Raw genomic sequence first — 16,307 nt, forward strand, 5'->3', positions numbered from 1 at the left:
GCATTCATTAGCGATGTTTACATTTTATGGACGATGTGATAACAGATTGATCTATTAAGATACACCTGTTTCGGCGGCTTGCTGACTTTGTACTATATTAATATTCTTAAATGTACAAATTAATTCGTCGTGTGTTTAGCAAACCAGACTGCTGTGTTAAACAGGAAATAAATAAATTGCGGTCCCCTTTTAATGCGGCCGGGGTCATGAGACACTGAGAAAATATATGCACGCCCCTTCGCTGTTATTAAACTAATGATATTATTAAGGCGCTTTGGATTTACGTGAAAATTTAAAAATACATCGCTACGTTTTTACATGACAGAATGGAAATTTGAATGAATGTTTTACAGGCTGGATGGGATGACCCTAAAACCACAACTTACTCATGTCACAACATATAAAATGTTCTTTTACTCATCGGTATTTAATGTTACAGTTATATGATCGTTCTTTTTTTTAGTTCTCTAAATAGAATGTCTTCTTAATTGATTTTTATTCAAGCTGTTTTCAAATTTTAAAGTCCTTGAGTCATTGGTAAATAAACATTTTCTAAAGCGATAATAATATGTTAAATTGCCCAAGTTATTACAAAATAATATGTAAAAAAAACTTAAAAACAAAAGTTAAGAGTAACTACTCATAGTCTCTCTCACCGTCATTAGGGGTTGGTAAACTGGTAATGTGTGGGATGGTTTCAAACCGCTTTATTGTTTATAAAACTTTTTGTATGTGTTCTGGTTACTTGAAAGACATATTTGATATTATGTCGAATGGTAATATGGAATACATAGAACCATTGACGATGGCCTTGATGTTTTTAATTGTAAGAATACGTATGAGGATGAAAAGTTTGGTTGAACTCGTACAAATAATTACCAGTTTTTGAACAATGAAGTTGATAAATTGATTGCTCCAATCGCAAAAATTCTTGGAATTCAAACTGTTGAGAGAGATCGTTGGTAAAGCAAATAACTTCTTTCCGAAAAATCTTAAAAATTTGTGCAGCCTAGTAGGCCTATATCTACACACCGAGTTGAAAAGTTGAAATTTTTGGAAATGAGAAAAATGTTTCGAGCAAGGAAATCCGAACACAGTCCAGGACAACAAAACAAGCCATATTCGCAGATATTTTTATTAAAGTGCGACAGAAAACAGGGGCAAGGGTAAGGTAAGGGCAACATTAAACACATGTATCGGCGATCTCAATTTGAGATCGTTCATAGCATCATCTCTCCTTTTTATTATCTCTAGTTATTTTTTTACGCTAGACGTTCACAATAATAAATACATTCACACTCTTATACAGAAAAGTAAACACTAAACAATATATGTAGTTATTCTCTCTCTCAATATACCGAAAAGGAATACAAAATATTTTTTTATTTCGAGCAATTCTTTGCTATGCAGGTCAAGTTTGGGGCTATCGCGAATATGAAGAGATAGAAAAAGTTCACCGTTTTTTTGTTCGTAAATTGTTTGCCCTGCCATCATCAACTCCTAATTATATGTTGTATATTGAGACTGGCATGGAACTGTTGTTTGTTTATTCTTTAAGGTTACATTTTAAGTTTATTTTGAAATCGCTTCAAGCTCCTGATTCTCGCCTGGCAAAAATTTCATCACTTGAAGTTATTAAGGGTAACATATCCTGGTTCAGATCCTGGAATTCTCTTGCGGAGAAGTATAATGTGGCTCGGTTCTCTTTGGATAATTTTGCAGCGTGGTCTGAAATGTTTTCCAACCTTCTTTATATTATGGGGGCTCGTCATCGAGAGAGTTGTATTTCTCGTGCCGTGGACTCAAATAGATTCCAACTCTACAAGGAGTTGAATCATTCCCTAACTCCTTGCAATGTTTTTTCTGCTCCAGCAAATGATGTTCCGTTCTCTTTTTTCCGCTGGTGGTTTAAAATTCGAGGGGAGTTGTTGTTCCTGAATTTCAGGCCTTGGGTTGGGAGTACTCCTGCCACTGCAGTGTGCTCTCTATGCAACTCAGGTGACTCAGGTGAGTGAGGATGCATTTCATTTTCTCGCTAGATGCTCGGTCCTGAACGAATTGAGGTATCTGTATGTGGGTAGGGGTTTTCTGACGAGGGAAGAACTCATAGCCTTTCTGAACGGCTCCGATTGCCGGGGTCTTGTTGATTTTGCTCGGAAAGCCTGGTTTTACAGATATGAATACATTGGAATGTAGGGAATTCTGTTCGTCTTATTTTGTTTGTCTTTTTTTTTTTGTTCTGTTTGTCTTAATACATATAATTTTTAGTTTGTGGGCTTCTAAATGCGAATTCTGTTGGCCTGTGAGGGACCCTTTGTAAGTTAGAATCCTTTTGTTCTTTGAAGTGTCATTTTTATTATTTTCAAAGTTTATCGCAATTCAACCTTGTAATTTGAAAATCGTGTAAATAATTGTAACCTCTGAAGTTGATATTTTAAATTCTCCTTTTCTTATAATAATATAATTATGCATATTCTTGGGATAGTAATGCACTCTGAACTCTGGCTGACGGTTTTAATACCATGCCATAATAATACTGTGTTTTTTATTTTTAACTGTAAATTTTTTCATTTTGTAAATAAAGTATATCTATCTATCTATCTATCTTTGTTTTTCTCTAGTAATTATGTGTAGTTATTTTTTCACTCTACACATCCAATTAAAAATTGGTACGTATTATACAGGAAAGGGAACGCTAAACGAGATCTGTAGTTATTTTCTAGTACACACTACATATTCAGGCTAATAAATACTTTTCTCTCAATGAACAGAGAAGGGAAAACTAAACAAGATATCTATATATATAGAATAGGGACCAAGTCCAATACAACATGTTAGATAATCTCCTTACGTATTGCCATCATTCAAGTAAGGAATATTTAAATAAACAATATGATATCGAAACTTGGTTTTATTTGTAAATATGTGATTAACAAAATAATGAAATACATTCCTTGATTGAGAGAATAAAAGTGGTCGTGAAATACGAAATTTTGCCTCTTACTTAACAATCACACGATATCATTATGTTCATCAACCATGTTTGGCATAGTTCATCATACTTGTGGCAGTCAGTATAGGAAGACATGATTGGGAGTTTCATTTTCACTGCAATCGCACAGCGGCGAATCTTTTAAATTAAAGCCATGTAGTTTGTGGGCAAAGTCGCCGTCCATTGATAAGCCGGGAAATAAAGCGGTCTATCATCAAATGCTTCATTTTCAGGCGTTTTATAAGGAACCCATTTGCTCAGCTTTCACGTTTTCCTAAGTCGATGTAAATTAGAGCATATGGTTTCATCGCTTACGTTGAACACTGGCGAGTGCCTAACAAGTTTAACTCGAATGAAGTTCTATAGCTTTCTAGACAAGTCTACCAGACCGGGGTACATCTCCAATTCCCTCAATCCCAGAACTTTTTGCACCACTTTTGAGCTCACCTATTGTTTCATTACCGAACGCAATGCAAATTTTACGAACTGCCTCGGCCACCGAGCCTAAATTCACAAAAAAAGCACTCATGACTTACTGTTTACGAAGCCATGTGAAAGAAAATATTTTATAATTAACAGTGGACTGTTCAATAAACTTTTTCTTTATGAACTGTCGCATTATTCTCTTGGTAATCCGAGGTGTAAAGACATCATCCTTCTATATAAATAGAAATATCGATTAAAAACAATAGCCAATAAAAAACCGTATGAACGTTTCTGGTTAGCTGGTAGTTGTACTATCACAATAACATAGGAAATCCTGAATTATCCCTTTTGAAAAAACTCAAAATACTTTAAACCTTTGTTATATTTGACAAGGATTGAACATTTTATTATGTAACACGTCTCATAGAAAATAATGGATATTATTGTGATTCATGAGATTGTAATATTGACTGATATAATGATCTTACACGTTTTGTCAAATAATCGTCGTTTTATCTTCGATTCGTAAACACTGTCTTGTGCCATTGAGAAAGCTGTCAGGAAAGAGGGGACTTATAAATTATTTGTTGTCCACTTTACGCTCAGTCCATTCCTTAGATAGTCTCTGATGAATTCGCTGGAAACTCGTTTCAATTGGCCTGACCGTAGGCCTGATTTAAGATTAGAATCGCTTGAATTATTCAGCGGCTAGATTTTGACGATATGGATATTCTGATCCTGAGGGACTGGAATTAACAAGCTTTGAATTTACCATTGCCTAATATGGTACTATCATATTACCTTTATAACACACGTGAATATAAATATGAATCGTTTTCTGTTCTACTATTTAGCAATTACTAAAATATTTAAAAGGCCTAAAACGCCTTGAATCGGTTAAAATAATGAACGTGTTTAATCTGTGAGGTCAGATTTTCTGCAGGATGTAATGTTACAGGAAGATTGATGTCCCACAGCTAATCGCGTAACCAGCAATCCAATCAGATAGTTCAGGTAAACGTAACATCTTACCTAATGCTCATACGAACTTGTACATGTATAACCTAGACAAACATCCAATGTCTTTAATGTGCAAACATTGTCATTGTAATATTCGTAAACAACTTTCCAAAAGGATAGTTCAGCTGATTTTTGTATGATGTTTTTTTAAACGATTAATGTAATACGTTTTTCTTAATTTTAATTACATCTGATTCTTCAAACTTTTCCAGTTCCTATACATCCTAAGCCTAAATAACAGGACCCATCGTCTGTGCGTTTCTTTCAGACATTACTTGACCAATCCCAGAACTAAACGTACCCGTCAGGACTCGTGAAGAGATATACGACGCAGTAAACACACTGACAACCTCTACATAAAATAGTATTTCGAGCTTAACAAAACAAACACAGCACAGAAACACTATCACTGCCTACAAGCTCTACTATACATGGCATTAATTAGAGAAAAACAGCAGCCCTCGAGGTATACGTCGAATAGACCTATAATCGACTCAATTGACACTTAAGATAGAACTAAAAAACCTCAAAAACAAACCATATGCCGACTTCACCACCCAGTTAACTTCTGATTATAATTCCCTATGGGCGACCTCGAAACATATCCTTTCACATGAGACTTCTACCCCCTTCGCAATGATGATGACTCTTGGGTCTGACGAAGCAAAATCCTATCACTTTGCCCAGCACTTACCCATTTTCACGGTCACAGTGACATCCATAATCCTCCGAGGAAAATGAAATCGACTACTTCGAGGCTTGACTACTTCTTTACCTGTTTCTCTTCCTCCTGAAGCCTGTTCATCTTCCGACATTAAGCAGGTAGTCAGTTATCTCCACCTCAAAAAGAATGTCAAATCCTTCTACCTACCAAAAAAAGCACTCGTTTTCCTTACTTACAACTTTAATTGTGCTTTTACTGTATAATTATTTTCCATAAACCAGGCAAACCTGTCTTCTTTCTTTCATCCTGCCGTCCTCTGAGTCTCCTTCCTATGATGAGTAAAATTTTCGTATTATCGCGTTGTGGACATTATTTCATCCTCCCTTGAGCAGAAGCCCTGATGTCCGGGTGTGTTCCTTGAGACTGCTTTGACAGGGTTTGGAACCCGAGTATCCTGTGGAAACTGAAGGGCATACCTACTACCTAACATTAAAATTATACCTGTATTACCGTTACTTTAGAGTTGGACAGAGCACAGCGAGATCCTCCATCCAAGGTGGCTTCCCATAAGGGAGCATTCTTGGCCCTCCCCTTACATGATATGTACTGCTGAAATTCCAATTCTTTTGAAACAATTCTCTTCACTTTAGATGGTGATATAGCAATCTTTCCTCGCATAACGATTCAGTCACCGCATACCGAAACCTTCAAAACCATTTGCCTCAACATTAGGTCCAAAAGTGGAAAATTCAAATAAATGCAACGAAAAGCGTATACGTTAACTTCACACTCACACTTTAACGGGATTTCACTTTCCTCGTCGTACACGAATGTTACTGGGGACTTTACACGGACAACAGACATGAAATCCGCAGACAAGACTAAAGGAGACGAAGTAAACAGACGTTACAAATTGTCATCATCACTCGATGTACACTCCTAACTTCTGCTTAAGTCAAAAGATTTATATACACCATCGTTTTCAAACTTACTTGGCATCGTGGGACTTATGGCATCTAAATCTGGGGCTCAACCAGGTATTTCAACTCTTAGCGCATTCGAAGATTCCAATCAAAATTGCTAAGAAAAATGGTTAATCCTCCTTTTTATGAATCAAACCTCACCCTACATAGACCTTAATACTCCCTTTGTTCCAGAAATAGCGAGTTGGTATTACAAAAAGTTCGATCAATCCCCTTCCATATAATCCTGCCCGTCGACTGAAACGCCAATGGCCACGTAATGCCCTGCATAGTAACGAAGAAGGGCATTATTTAGTTCTTCTATAGGATGCTCACCACTGGGTGAGTTATCCTCACCTGTTTTTCGTTATAAATTGTCTTATTGTTGTAATTGTATTACAGATGTAAAAATCAATAAAAAGGAGAAAAGTTTATAATCTCCTCCAAAATATTTACTTTCTATAAAAGTACAAAATATAGAAGTGAAAGCGGCATTAAATGAAAACCCTTTCAAAACTGATCATCTGTAAATATGCCCAACCCTTTTGCAAATTAATCAAACCTAAATACTCTTTGGCGTTATGTAACGATTTTATTTTTAGTGTCATCAACTGGCACTCATTTAATTAAAAAATTTAAAGTTAATACATTGAAATCTCGATATTTCGTATCCCATCGTAAGAAAGCGCTGGTCCCTTGAGAAAAATTTCGCTAAATCGTATAAACCCAATAGATTTCGGTCCCCTCAGTGAAACGTATTTTTTATAGCCTCCAACGTCGATTTAAAAAGAAATTCAATTATTTTTTTTTTTGGCGGGTTACCGACAGTGAAACAGCCCCGAATTCACTGTGAGGGCCGATTGGGCACTCGATATTCCATAAGTGTCCGTATGTCAACCTCGCATGGCCTATTCTTAGTCGGGTGAGGATGATCCTTCTTCTACGATTCAGACCTTCCGAGGGGTGGCATTGACAGTGATGTTGGTATGCGAGAGCTTATCTGTCGATCCGGCCCATTGACACTGCCACCTTCCTTTAATTTTCTTTGTTTTTTTATTCTCAGTATCAGAGGGCCTGATCGCTACGGTACGCAAGCCACGTAGCCAGTTCTGTCGTGTAAACGCTACAGTGCGGCGGCAGCGACCACGAAGTGGATGCACCCTCAAGATACACGGCACAGAGCCACACTTTCGTCAGCCTGTAAACACGAGCCAAAAACCAGCATAACTTAATCTAAGGTCCAAGATCTTAGCTTGGTAAAAGTAGCTAACCCGGCGAGGTCTTCTCAGAAGAGTACGGCTGGGAGGTCCCAGGGCGCAATCGGCCTGTTGCCCAGCTCGAAACCGATCAATCCCCGTCCTCCCTACGTCTTCGCCGAAGCGTACTTTTACAGGTCTCATCCGGGTCCGAAGTCGCTCATATATTCCACTGTACTGGCGTTAAAGGACCGCACCCGAAAGCGGACGTCCGGATTTGGCAAGGAACCCCACCGCATACCGGAGAGTGAGCTGTTCCCTCGGAAACTCTTGAGGCAGCACACCCAGCTCGGAGTAAAAGTTGGCCAAAGGCTCGTTCTAAACGCGCCAGAGGTCGCTCAAAGACCCTGAAAATAGAGCTTATCAAGATTTAGCAGGCGCATTTTTCGGGGTGAAGAATAAGCCTTGCAACCATAAAACAACGTGGAGCTTAGAAGCGAGTGAAATGTTTACAGGAGGATCTCCTTGTCCGCTCCCCACCTGAAGTGACCGATGACCTTAGGTACTATTATTACTTTCCTTCTCTTCATCTCGATGGCATCAATGTGTGGCTGCCATCTAAGCTTTTGATCAAATGTGAGGCCGAGGAACCTCACCGACTCTATGTACATTATCGCAGACCACTAAAGCAGAACTGCGGAAGACTGTGGGCCTCCTCAACCTGCAAAAGTGAACGCATATGGCTTTGACCAAGGGAAGGCGAATCCGGTTTTCTCGGCTCTTCCAGCCAGAACATTGCAGATTAAATAGCTCAATTGAAGTTGTGGCTGATAGAATTCGTACAGAATTGCATGGCCTCTCTGGTAAAGTGAAGCAAAAAATATGGGCTCTGGGGCAGTTTTGATTTTATTTCGATTTGGTTTGCTGTGTGATAGGTAATCATTGTTTCGTGAGTGAACTATAAAAACTCAATTCACTAGTTCTCGTGGTCCGCTTGACCAATTGAAAAATGGCAAAAAAGAGGGAAAATTGAAACGGTGGGGTTGAGATGGGAAGTTAGTGGTTGAGATAAAAAAAGTCAGTGCCACGTGCGAAGTCACGATGGCTCAAATGGTAGAGTAGCGGCGTATCTAGCCGAAGGTCGTGGGTTCGAATCCCGCTCGTGGCACTGACTTTTTTATCTCAACTAAATCTTAATTAATTTATAAAAACAGGATTTTAAGACATTTAGCGGTGTTAAATCTTATAGCTGTATACTTACAGTGATAATGGGGTGAATAAATAAGGGCCGAAATGAAAAAGTCAACGTTGAGGCAGCAGGAGGTCTACAATTTGGTGTGTGAACACATTTCGCAAACGGGTTGCCACCCACACGTACTGAAATTGCCTCAAATTTATCGCTTACTTCCTCACCCCTCCAACCACTGTTAGGTCTTTCCGCGAAAGGAAAAATCAAGGATCGTCGACTTAAATTAATCGTATCGTATCGTAATTAATCGTAACTGGTCGGGGTATACCGTCAGTAATACCGTTCACTGCGATCGAGAAAAGCGAAACGTTTATAAATGAACCCTGAGGGACTCCTTCTCTCGAACAAAGTCCCTGAAGAGACGGACTTCAAACTGACACGGAATCTTCGGTTCTTCAAGAAAGCCCCAATGGAGCCGGGGCAATTTGCCTCCAAATCCGATATCCCAACATTTAAAATAAAAAAATACAGTAAGTTACAATAAGAGAGATATTGATAAATTTAACTAGACATCAACTAGACATGTAACAGAACATCGAAACATTGATATTTTTAAGTACATATTTACAATTAGGTAAGATAAGTAAAACAAAATGGAAGACAATGCTCTAACTCGGTCAAAACAAATGAGAACGTATTTTTTGCTTGCAAAAGAAAAAAAATCGGGCATTGCAATGTTCATTATTGTTTGCAGTTCTTTGGTGTAGATTTCAGTGTTGAATGGAATTGTTTTTAGTCTGTATATCATGTGTCATAGTGCTGAAAGTTTGTGTTGGTGTGGGTGGTTGGATTGTTCGTTTGTGATGTTATCAGTTGCAGTGGGTTTTCTTTATATTTGGAACTCGATTTTTTTATTGGTGCTGGTGAGTGTTAAGTCCAAGAAGTTGATCCGTTGTTGTTTTCAGTTTCTATGGTAAATGTAATGTTTTTGTGAATTGTGTTAAGGTCCCTATGTTCGTTTTCTGGCGAAGGTCTGTTTGATGAGGATGTCGTCGACCTATCTAAATAGATGGAGTATTCCGTTCTTAGCCATTATTCTTAATAAATGGTTCTCACCTGTGCAAGAATGGCAAATGTTGAGCTCCCCACTCCTAGATCGTCTTTTGGGGTGTATACGTCGTTGTTGAATTTGAAATAAATTTGTTCAGTGGTTATTTTTGTAAGTTGTTTTAGTTATGTCGCTTACTCTTTGTCGCAGTTTATATGTATAAAGAGGGAGACATCTACCTACCCAGACAAAGTGACAGACATTTCCTCACTGAAGATGGTGCAATGCCGAAACGCGCTTGAATAACTCAAAAACCCGCGAGTGGAGACATACTCAGTAAGTGATCCTAAGCCGGTTCAACATAATATATAAAATACACTAAACAATTAAAACACTTTCGATCACTTTTATCTCTTTCACACATTTACACTAAAACTTTCGATATAACGTTTTCATTTTTACCACGAACACCATAACCTTGAAATAGTGACCATGTTGTTTAACTGTACTTATCCTTCGTCCCCTTGAAGATACAGTATATAGGGATTCAACTGTATCAGTTATTTTTGGAAAGAACGTGTGTTATTTTCGGCGAAGGACGACTCATCCGGGACTACCTCTCGACACCTATATTTGGCAACTTCCGGTCCATTAATCTCTAATTAAGCTCTTCCTGGCAGTTCACAACTACATCAGTTTAATCGATTGAACCGTTTAAAAGATGCTTTACAGATATATTTTTCCCCAAATATCCATTAATGAAATGATATATTATTATTTGCTAGTTAGAGTAACATGCTAAAAGATTAATTATGTATTTTTTGATAATGGTATTTAAACTTTTCCTAAAGAGAGATTGTTTATTAAAATTTAACGTTCCTCCTTTGCAACATTGCTGAATAAATTTCTCATGCCAAAAGATATTATGGAAAGATGTCATTTATTGTTAAATTATCATTGTTATTCAAATCAAATCAAATTTTAAAAAAACAGAGCAAAAACATTTTACGTCCATTTTGCGTAAAAGCGTAAGCTTACACAATTGGTTAAAATGTTTTAAATTTTTTTGTTTAATTAATTTTTTTTACGATTTTACAATGGTATTTCAACTACGAGGTTATATTCGCAGTTTCCTGCGGGTGCGCAAAACCTCGGATTGCCAGTGTTTTCGCATCGCAGACAGTGTAAACATTTTCACGTTGATACATGTTAAATTATTAATAGCTTTCGTTAAGATTTCAACTTCTACACGCGCGATAACGCATCTCGGGCTATGTAAACAGGTCGCACGCTGATCCGTGCAATATAAATGATAGTTTCTTTGTTATTTCAGCTTGTCGCACTTAGTTACATGCAAAGTTATTAACATATTTCGTTGCGATTTCAACTTCTATCTTATCACAGGCAGTGTTAACGCTGATCTATGTAAAGTCAATGACAGCTCATATTATTGTATTAAGATTTCAGCTTCTACTCGCGTGATAACGCATTGCATCGTATCACAGGCAGTATAAATGTGCCCTTAGAGTTAACTTAACAAATACTTGCAATCTGCGTTGCAGATTTTGTATTAAGTTAAAAAAATATTTTCAATCAATTTTGTGTGATCTAAGAATTGAAAAATATTTTTATTACTATATTTTGTAGATCATAAAAGGACCGTGCATTTGCGTTTTATACGTCTTTCAGATGTGTTGTTGCCATTTCACCCTTTTCGTTGATTGAATCATAATGCTGCTTTTGCATGTTGGTCTTCTTAAAGTCAACTCTTAAAGTCAACAAAAAGAGAATGTCAAAATCGAGTCGGTATGAGTTCCTTGTTTTGTGCCGGCGTCTTTGAGCGATTAAGCGAAATTGAAATGTTTCTATGACATTCTGTCCGGTCTATTATTTTCATTTGTTGTTTAGTGTTTTTTTACTGTTTATTAGTTTTTTCTGCTAATGTACGTCTTCCGTTTTTACGTCATAGATCCTTTCGTCGAGTGTAGTTGCTTAGTAGAATCTGCAGTCATTATTCATAATTTATTTCTCTTGCTCGTAAGTGTTTCTGATGTGTATCATGCTATTTCTCATGCTTATTCCCTCTGCTTAGATCTGTTAAATAAAACAGTGATACAACGCAATTGTACAGTACCGAAACCACTATAAAGGTTTTACCTCGTTCGACCTCCCCTGGAAACAGAAAATGCGAATTGAATAATGGAGGGAATTTATTATCGAAATTACGACGATGTCAATTTGCGGGAAAGGTTCACAGTCGCCCGGGCGTAATAATAAGCACCGGCTCGTTTCAGCAGAAGAAAATCCCGTGGTATAAAACACAGCTACTTTTAACGAAACGGCACTGTAAAATCTCGGTCTCCCATCTATCGAGTTTTTCCAAAGGAAAAAGACTCGCCAGTCTTCTCTTTGGTTTAAAACTCCTCCGCCTAAAACCTAATTTTTTTCTACACATTTTTAATTTACTTTATACAGTAGAAATCGATTATAAGAACACCCAAGGGACTTATCAATGGCCTCTGCTCAAATGTGTGCCCTGTGTCCATACAAGGGTTATTTAGCTGAGTTTTACATGGTTTTAATGCTACTCCACAAGGCTCTGGATTTCATTACCAATTCCAATTAATTATTCTTTTCATCTAAGGTTTTTTTGGTTCAGATGAAAAATTCGTGTCAAGAGCGTGATTCCAACCCACGACCTTCGGCTCAATACGCCACTTGAGGTATGGTGACTTCGACCCTCTCGTTCTCTTCATCTCTACCTGCAACCGTTCGACTTTTCCCTCTTTTTTCCTTATCTTCAAATTTTTCATCTCAACCAAAAAACTTTATATAAAAAGAATACTTAATTTGAATTATTAATATACTCAATTATGATCACTAAGCAAATATGGGTTTATTACCAATGAGGTAGTTTCCATTAGTTTGATCTTAAAATGAGTAGATGGTTATTCTTTTGCAACACCTAGCCTGGCACAGTGTTCAAGACTTTGCTTGAAAGACATTGGCATATTGCTCAAAGCTTTTCAGAATTCTGACCCATTGTCTTAGAGCCATCTATATATTAGATATAATGGGCATAACCTGGGATCGCTTTCTCTCAGTTTGTTCAATTGAGTATTTCTATTTAAACCTTGGTATTGACTATGAAGGCTATAAACATAATTTTACAACAGACCCTGAAAGGAGCGCCCGTCCAGGGGACCCGCAGCCATCCAGCACTGGTTCCGTCCACAAAGGTGACTACCTTTTATAGCCCTCCTTATTTACGATTTTATCCATTTTACGAACCTCAGTTAATAATGTTTAACGCTGGGCGCACACTAGGTCGGCAGGACGGCGCGGCGCGGAATTGTGAAGGTCCCCACACTAAGTTGGACTGCTCACGGGCTCGGTGGTCAAATTTTCCCTCTCTGACTAGCTCTGCGGTTTAGTGTTGATTTTGCATTTCCAGGAGTCCCCACGTCACAATCGTTGGCTTCGTCTTTACAAATATGGCGTCCAGGTCAGCCGAATATACCCGAACTCAACGATTTCCGACATAATCTGGCATCTTCCTACTGCTCCGCGCCGCCCTATCGTCCTAGTGTGCGAGGTTACATTCATTACAATGTATTCTTCTTGGTGGTCGGTTCCGCGCCACGCCGCGCCACCGACCTAGTGTGCGTCAAGCTTAACGCCTAGGCACACTGGCCTCTGGACAGTACTGAGAATCCTGAGCGCTCTCGGGACATTAAAATATAGAAAAGCATTCCTTGTTTCTATAATATTTTATTTTGTAATCTCCGTAGACTTACATATGGTACAAGTTTTACCCATACATGCAGGAGGTTTTTTTTTTTAAATTAATTATTATTATTATTATTATTTTTTTAATCAGACTAATGTTTTATTTTATCTATTTGTCTGTTCATGCCTCTTGACTTATAGGTTAATTGTTTGCGTTTAGAAGTAATTTCAAATTAAAATTAATTTGCGCAACGATCATGCAATAATTACACAAAGGTAGGCGTTGAAAAATTTAAATTGCAGACCAATCATCACGTGCTAAATCTGGAGCCCACTCAATCGGAAAAAAAAACGATGAGGAGACTCCAAAAAAGTAGGTCATATGTGCACCAACAGAAGTATTATCCAGTCTGATGGAATCGATTGGGATAATTGTTCGTGTGTTCTGGGAATATATGGACAGCGAATCAATAATGACGTAATCACTGACAGTTACTGCTAGTACGTTGTTACCAACACGTTGCTACTTTAATTTAAACCTTGATGGAAGCATACCATTCGTGCTTTTGAAAATGGTTAAATCGTTGAGTCATGATTCGTCCGTTGCATCAAATTCTTACACGTTCGTACTCATTCCATCTTCCGAAAGATATTTTATTTCTTCGTAGGAAATCAATTTTTTGAGAGGTAAAATTTATATGTTAATTAATTAAATGTATGAATCTAAGTATTTCTATATTTACATAAATATAGGGTAATCGTGACGGTATCGTAAATGTGAAGGCGTGAGGGATTATTGCTTTTTTAAAATTGGCAATTTTGCCATTTGCTATCATATCTCCATATAAGATTCGGATTTCGTTAGGGGAAGGGGGAGGATTAAAATCGTGGATCAATCGTGACCTAGGGTTTGGGGTGGCGCAGCGGTTTAAAGGCAAAGGCGTTTTCACTGAAAGCACCACCACCGGTCCTGGCCATTCATTTATTTAATACCGGGTTTTTTTTTCGGTCGTAAACACCAAAATGTTTCAAAAGATGTTTTCCCCCTTTATCAACCGCTCGTCCCGACTGGTCAGGTTTAGCTTTCATTATTCATCGAACTGGCTGAATTTCTACACACCTCACCGCCCCTGAACTGAAACTGTTATCTTCCAAAAAAGTGGTTCGACTAAGTTTTTACCATTTCCCTTAATATTTGTTTATATTGGAACTACTAAAATGGCAAATAAATAATCTAATCCCAGAGTATGTCGAGTTTTTAAATGATTCTTAAGAAAAATATCAATGTTTTTTTAAAAGCTGTTTATGGGTTTTATTAAGAAGTTTCAGCTGACCTACGTAATACTAAACCACGGCCATATTCATGTTTACTCCCATCTTTAATATTTTATGAACATTGTTAGAAAGTAATTTAGTCCGTTTCCCTTACGACTGTAAAGCTTCTGTAGTATACTCCTGCGATAATATTTTACTTAACTAAATCAAATTTGTAAATATGGAGAAGTACATAGTGCTTTAAGAACCGAAATACTGCAAGCAAATGAGAAAATAAACGATCTGCCAAAAGAAAAAACTGACCAATTTCTGTTTTGCATAAATCTCTCTCTCTCTCTTTTTCTTATGTTCTTATCAATCTCCATCCATTTTCTTTCTTTTATGTCCTTATCGATTTCCACCTAATAATTTTTCTTTGCGTCTTTTGAAAACACAAACCACAACGCTTTTTCACACCCTACCTAAAATAATTGTGAATTTGTGTTGTGCCAAATTTGTTATAAATTTTTTCAAAATAGAAATGGCACGGCTTTTTTAAGTATTCCCTTGTTGACGTTTTCCACTGTTTTTAGAAAGGTAACATAATTCTCGCATTGGCTCTATTTTTTTTGACTAGGAAAACGTTTTTATTTGAAGTATTTTTATTGTTGTAATTTTATACGGTAGTGTGATATTACGGCAATATAGTGTTTTTACTCCCTTTTTAGTGGAAGAATACAGACTTTCTCCCATCAAAATTTTACACCAGGTCAATTTCCTCGTCGGATTGTAGGTCGCATAAAAGGTCATTAGGAGTCTTCCGCCCTCTTCGAAAGGGTGAATTGTATGAGTTTTCTAATGTCTGGGGAATGAAGAGTGGATGTCGGTGAAATTTATACCTCACTCATTTGGCTTCAGTCCCAAAGAATTTTGTACAGCTTTAATCCCAGTAGGGAGAGAATAGAAAGAAATTAACTTCCGTAAACGGAACAATATAACTAACCTTCGCTGAAGATTAATTCAGAAAATATTTTCTTATTTAATGAAACAACTTACTCTCAGGGGATTAAATCATAAAATCCCATCGGGTGTACATCCCATTAAGTTATATTTTAGACTGTTTTCAAGTTTAGTGGCGTAAGCCTGTTAATTTAATTTGAAAATTCAATTAATAATGTTAATCAATAAAAATTCAATTGACAAACAAAATTTTAAACATTAAAAAAGTAAACTTTCTTTAGGGCATGTCCAACGAAAAAAAAGATTCAATGATGCACATCTAAATAAGATGGACACCCGTCATTGCAAAACCTTAATGTAAAGTACACACATCAGTCAGCAAACAAGTATAGATTCATGAAAAAAACCCTAAACTAACTCGTTCTGCGATAGGAAGTTCACGATAAGAACGCTTGGTAAAACGGTCTTTCCTATTTGAAGTATGTTTGTTGATGTCATCTACACACAGTAACCCAAACGCTTTCCGGTTTCACAACGTTAATCTTTCTCCAGACGCCTAAGTAAACATAATTGTTCATAAAGCTGGCAATGATACAAATAGAAATGCGTGTCTGTTAATGTGATACTATAAAGGAAACCGTCTGTATAACATATAATTTTGAAATCACGACATTCAAGTTTTATTTCCAAAAGTGTAAAGGGGCATTGAAAAATGACAATAAACTGTTGTTCCATGTCGTTTTGACTTCTTAATATCGTGATTGAAGTGCATAATGCGGTACAATTATAAATTGATTAGGTCACTATTGATTTGGAGACGGCACGAATATTACAATCCAACGCTGGTAACCACAGGTAAACGTTATT

At 37.2% G+C, this 16,307-nt stretch overlaps 1 protein-coding gene across 3 annotated transcripts in view; it reads left to right on the forward strand.

Moving 5' to 3' along the window:
• The window catches only part of LOC106668556 (solute carrier family 12 member 6), a 468,955-nt gene that overhangs the window by 44,225 nt on the left and 408,423 nt on the right, over positions 1-16,307 (forward strand). The gene's annotated exons all lie outside the window — the stretch shown is intronic.

The sequence above is a fragment of the Cimex lectularius genome, unplaced genomic scaffold, assembly GCF_000648675.2.
Source record: "Cimex lectularius strain Harlan isolate CLEC.00 unplaced genomic scaffold, Clec_2.1 scaffold21, whole genome shotgun sequence".
Lineage (NCBI taxonomy): Eukaryota > Metazoa > Arthropoda > Insecta > Hemiptera > Cimicidae > Cimex > Cimex lectularius.